The following is a 5895-nucleotide window of genomic DNA, read 5'->3' as shown; positions in this document are numbered from 1 at the left end:
CCCCCCCCCCCCGCCCATCCCCCTGCTCCACCCTGGAAGTCTGCCCAGTCAGAGGGCGGCCTGCAGACGCCTCCCTCTGTCCTGGAAGCTGGGCCAGCGGCGGGGGCGGAGGGCGGGCTGGGGCCTGTGGAGAGGGCCGCCCAGGTGCACACAGACCAGGCGGGCAAGGGACAGCCGGCTACAGGGGAGGTCCAGGGGCAGGGGGAGGGTTACCCCTCACACTCATGGGTCAAATGGGACTTCCCTTTGAGCCACGGGTTTCTTTAAAGTGCACTGAAAGTAGAAGATAATATACAGTAAATAAATTACAAAACTTCCCTAAAATCAACACTGCAGGGGTTGTAGTCCCTACTTCCCTGGTGGGGAAACTGAAGTTTGGCCAGAGGAGACCAGCCCGAGCTGGGACAGCAGGTTGGCAGCAGGACCCTGCCTCAGTGTCCCTGGCTGGAGCCTGGGCATCTCTGGAGCTGGCCCTCCAATGCCCAGGGGAGACGAGGTGGCTCACCCCCCCTCCCAGGCTGGAGCAGGGCTGATCGATCACGTCTACAGCCCTGACCCACAGCCCGGCCAGGCCACGGCCCCTGTCCAAAGTCCAGGGCAACCGTGCCGCTCGCTCGGCTGGGGACAATTTTGCACCAGCTGTTGCCTTTGAGTGAGGGGCCAGGAGAGGTCTGGGCTGCCTTGGCCACTGCCCTGGGGCTGCAGGGACCCCTGTGTCCCTCACCCGTGCACCTCCTGTCTAGGGCTCTGACGGGGTTGCAGCCACGCTCCCTCTTCACGCTCCCCGACCTGTCCTTCACCCCATGGGGTGAGTGCAGCCTGGCCCCAGGCTGCTGGCCAGCTCCGCCCCCCCTCCTGGTCTCTGTGCCCTGGGCCCGTGCACAGTCCCAGGGAAGCCTCACGCGGGTAGGGCAGCCTTCCATGGGGAGTGAGTGAGAGTCTCTGTCCAAGTGACGGGGACTGAGAATGGTAGTGGCACCTGGCCAGGCCAGAGCCCGGGCCACCTCCTCAAAGATGGTGGAAGGGAGGGCAGCTTGCTCAGGAGCGCCCCATCACAGCCAGCCTCACGGCTACCTCGCCCACACTCCCGCCCTGAATCTGTCATCATCCTGAACCCGGAGCCCCTCAACGGCTCTAAATTGTCTCTGGGTCTTCTAGTCGTGCTTTGCATACCGTAGGTGCTCAGTAAATGTAGAGGATGGACAAACTGGCAGCGAGACAGTCGGACAATTAATAAATTGAAATAAAGAAGGCAAACAAGAACACGATTCTTTGTCTCATCCGTAGTAATTACAGCGTGGTGCCCCTGCTCTTTCCCCTCTATCAGCAGCCAACGGAACACTGCTGCGAACTCACCACAGCCTAAATTCTACTCTCTTTGATCCGTGGGAGGCGGAGGTCGAATTTTATATCAACACCTATTCCGATTCTTCGTCCCCCCACAGGTGTAGGTGCGCAGTTCCTGGATTTCCTCTGGGTGTCTCCTCTGGGCATAGACAGAATGCCCTCCGCCCCCATAGTGTGCTGTGTGGCCTGAGGCAAGCTGGCTCCCCTCTCTGGTCCCAGTGCCCCAGCAGTCAAATGGAGGCAGGCCTTCCTGCCATGGGGAGCAGGGCGCCCCGCCGTGGGCAAACCAGAGGCGCCAGAGGGAGCCAGGAGCTCTGGAGCGTGGGCCACAGACGGTCAGACTTCCCGGCTTGCCTCTGAAGGCAGTGAGCACCCCCGCCCTCGGAGTGAACAAACTGCAGCTGGGCGGGCAGGTGCCTGCTGGGGCCCGGGATCACCTCGCCAAGGAGCCCGCAGAACGCCACGGGGCCTGGCACAACCCTGTTGCTTACCCAGCACTTCTGCCCACCGCCTCTGTGCCAGGCTCAGTTCGGGGCATGGGGAGCACAGACAGGCAGCGGCAAGCAGGGGTGCACGGGGCCCCCCGCGGCATACCTGTAACCCGTTTTAGAGATAAGGGAGTGAGGTCACCTGCCCCATCACCCCGTTCACAGCCCAGCTCTGCTGCCCGCTGGCCTGCTGCCCTGGCCCTGGAGAAGCCCGAGGCGGTGGGCGGTGCATCCGCGCGCGGGCGGTGCGGCCTGGGGGCGGGGCCGGGGGCGGGGCCGGGGCCGGGGCCGGCGGTTCCGGCCCGGCAGCGGCTGAGAAGGAAGGAGGGGACGGCGCCCAGCAGCCCCTGGGCCGGGCACAGGCAGGCCTCTCGGCGCGCAGGGGTGTCGCGGCCGGCCGGAGGCACGCCCCTCAGGAGGAGCGGGGGCCCGGGCCCTCCCCCGGGGCGGGCGGGGCTGGGACAGACCGGAGTCGGCCAGGACTTCTTTCTGCCTCCGGCTGCAGTGACCATCTGGCCGGGTGGGCACGACCTCAGGTCCCTGTGTGCGTGGCGGGGGCCCGGGCACCCACCCTGCCCTCCTTCACCAGGCGAAGGCTGGGCCAGCTCTTTTCTCCATCAGCCTGCCTCACCCCACAGCCTTTGACGAGGGCTGCTCTGGCTCCTGCTTCACAGCTCAGGTGAAGTCGCTCAAGCCCAGACCCATCCCTCCGCCCCCCAGCCCTGGGCTGTCCTGCACCCTCACCCCTGGTAACGCACGGGCCACACTGCTGACCGGGCAGGAGAGAGCTGGAGGGGCAGGAGAGCAAGTTAATGTTGAAGCAGCTGCTTCTGGTGGGAGGGGTGCCCAGGGGGCCCCCGGCGCTGCCCAGCTGGGACCGCAGGCCTGGCCAGAGTGCAGGGAGGGGGCAGGTGGCCACTTCCGGGGGTCAGCAGCTCCGTGGAGATTGGAGGGAGAGATTGGAGGGAGGGAGGAGGCCGGGCCAGAGGCTGAGCAGGAGCGCTGGGCAGTGCGCGTGGGGGCGGAGGGCAAGTGCCCAGCCTTGACCATGCCAGCAACCACATGACGCCGACTTTCCACTGGTAGGGCACCACTCCTGGGGGCTCCACGACGATTTGGGAAATTCGAGGACGAAAGGTAAGGACAGAGACAGGCCCAGGGGTGCACCAACCTGTGCCCAGGGCACCTCTGCGGGCAGAAGGGCAGGCGGGCTGCCAGACCATGGGACTGACATGCCCCATCACCCTCACCCTCACCCCCTCACACACCACAGGTCTCTGCCCCTCCCCTGCCCCCACTCACCTGGGAGGGGTCCCTGTTGGGTGGGGGGCAGGCAGCCCTGACCAGCCTGAGTGCTGGGCCCCTCACACACATCCTCACCGATGAGTTGGCTCCCCCCAGCCTTCCCTGCCCCAAACCAGGCCCTGGGAGAGCCTGCAGCCTTGGGCTGCATGTGGGCCTGGCCTTGCTCCCCAGCTGGGCCACAGAGTGGTCCTGTGACCTCGGCTACCTTGGAGGGCCTTCCTGTACCTTGGTCTCCTGCCCTGTAAAATGGGGACAGCAGTCATATGGGCTTGAGAGCATCTTTTGTTTGGTGTGTGGGGCACTCTTGGAAACAGAGGTCAACTCTTTAATTAGTTCATTGATATCAGTCATGACTTAATGCAGGTGGATTCGAGACTAAATCCCTCTTCTGTGTCCTGCTGACCCTGGAAGTGGGCCCAGGAGCCCCTCCGAGGGTCCTTTCCTCTCCAGGTTGGGCAGGACACACCCCCAGGGAGACACTTCTCTGGCATTTTCGCTCCTGAGGAGGTGGACTTCCTGTCACATTCTTGTGATTATGAGACTTTCCAGGCTTGGGAGGGCTTCCTGAAGGAGGAGGGATTCCAGGTGAGCCCTGAAGGCCACTGGGGGACACAGGAGGAGGAGGCAACGGCTGAGGGCAGGGAGGGGGTTACCCATGAACATGGCTTCCCCTCGTCTCACGCTCCCATCTGTGTCCAGGTGACACCCCCTGGGGGCTGCCACCTTCCTCAGTCTCCCCCCTGCCTGTCCCAGCGGCACACTGCTGTGCCAGGGGCTCTTCCTCAAACACAGAGCCGTGGGGCCAGGCACTCGGGAAGACACCCCGGGGAAGTGTCCTGAGCCCCAGGGGCTCTCAAGGCCCCCTCCCCCTCAGCCTACCCTTCCCCCCTCCCACTCTCGAGGTCATTTCTCTGGGTCCTGGGTCCCCCTGAGACCTGAGCTCCTTGTCCTCAGCTCTCAGATCCCCTGCCCTCCTCCCTGGCCTCCCTCACGGGTGACCCTACTTCCCCAGGCCGCATCTCGCCCCTCCCCTCCACCTCCCCTGCGCCCCCTTCAACCGTCCCGCGCCCATGCTCTGTCACAGCCCCATCACTGTCTGTGCCCCTGGAGGGCAAGGAGAGGTGGGACGGGACGGAGGGCAGGCCACTCCAGATGGGCAGGTAGCAGGGCTAGCCAGCAAGGGGTCTCACACATGAGGCTTGTCTTGTGGCCTGAAGACGAGTAGGTCTCTGCCCCCAGCTGCCAGATCATAGTTTCTATAGAGGCCTTACGGGGCTCAGTCACACACACCGTCCAGAGGGTCTCGATGACACGTTGCTCCCTCAAGCCTGCATCCCTGGAAGTGGCTCCCACGGTGGAAACAGGGCACCGGGTTGGACGGAGACGAAATGTACATTCCCAGGCAGGGGAGGGGGTGAGGAGCCTCTGACTGCCTGGGCCCAGCTCCAGGGGCGGACCCGGACCTTCTGCCTCCCACCGTGGTCGCTGTGGGTCTGGCCAGAGCCAATGATGCCTCCAGACCCTCAGTACGCCCGCCCTAGAGTGCAGGCGCGATTGGACCCCGGGGAGGCGGTGAAGGAAGGAGGGTATGGGGGGTGGTCCCCTGGGCCTCACCTGGTGCACCCCCACTGCGCCCCTCAGCACCCCAGCCAGCACTGACTCTCTCCCCAGCTCCCTGCAGCGCTGAGCCCGGAGTCTCCATGGCCTCGCTGAGCAGAGCCCTGCGTGTGGCCGCCACCTGCCCTCGCCGGGGCCTGGGGCCACGCACACTGACCAGCCGAGCTGGCCCGACCAGCGAGAAGAGCGTACCCTACCAGCGGACCCTGAAAGAGGCCCAGGGCCCCTCGGCGTTGGCCCAGGGCCCAAGCCAGCCCCTGCCCAGCACAGCCGACGTGGTGGTCATCGGCGGGGGCAGCTTGGGCTGCCAGACCCTGTACCACCTGGCCAAGCTGGGCGTGAGAGGGGCGGTGCTGCTGGAGCGGGAGCGGCTGACCTCTGGGACCACCTGGCACACGGCGGGTAGGGGCACACGGCGGGTAGGGGCTGGGGCGGGGGGCCCGCGGCGGGCGGGGGCCAGGAGGGACTGGACGCAGTAGGGGACCCTTCCGGGGGAGACGGCTAGAGGCTTGTTAGAGGCAGCTGAGCGGAGGGGGAAAGACATGGAGAAAAGATGCAGGGTCATCTGAAGGTGGACAGCTGGGGGGCCCTCTTTGCCCCCCATGTCTCTGAAGCGCTGTGGTGGGGAGGAGGGAACAGAGCTAAGACAAGAGCTGGGAGCCCAGGCGGCTGTGTTCCAAGAACAGAAGCCCCTCCCCGGACAGACCCCGGGGAGGAGGGGCGTCCCAGGCAAGCACGGAGCATGGACGGGGGCAGGAGCCATCGGTGACACAGAGCGCTGTCCTCCGTGGGCACCAGAAGCATCCACGACCCTCATCCTAACTAACCAGGGACATGTAGTAAGCACCTACTGTGTGCATGTTGCCACATCCTCCTAACTAACCAGGGGCATGTAGTAAGCACCTACTGTGTGCGTGTTGCCGCATCCTCCTAACTAACCTAGTGGCATGTAGTAAGCGCCTACTGTGTGTGTGTTGCCACATCCTCCTAACTAACCTAGTGGCATGTAGTAAGTGCCTACTGTGTGCGTGTTGCCACATCCTCCTAACTAACCAGGGGCATGTAGTAAGCACCCACTGTATGCGTGTTGCCACATCCTCCTAACTAACCGGGGGCATGTAGTAAGCACCCACTGTGT

The 5895-nt window shown here is 64.5% G+C and overlaps 1 long non-coding RNA gene across 1 annotated transcript; it reads left to right on the top strand.

Annotated features, from left to right (window-relative positions):
* Positions 1 to 2363: 2363 nt before the first annotated feature.
* Positions 2364 to 5106, top strand: LOC103679923. Its single transcript, XR_573015.2, has 3 exons — positions 2364 to 2514; positions 2922 to 2972; positions 4812 to 5106. It is a non-coding gene; the product is annotated as an uncharacterized LOC103679923 (long non-coding RNA).
* The last annotated feature ends 789 nt before the right edge of the window (positions 5107 to 5895 follow it).

This window comes from Ursus maritimus, unplaced genomic scaffold (assembly GCF_017311325.1).
Source record: "Ursus maritimus isolate PB19 unplaced genomic scaffold, ASM1731132v1 scaffold_17, whole genome shotgun sequence".
Lineage (NCBI taxonomy): Eukaryota > Metazoa > Chordata > Mammalia > Carnivora > Ursidae > Ursus > Ursus maritimus.
This window is presented reverse-complemented; position numbering and strand designations above follow the sequence as displayed.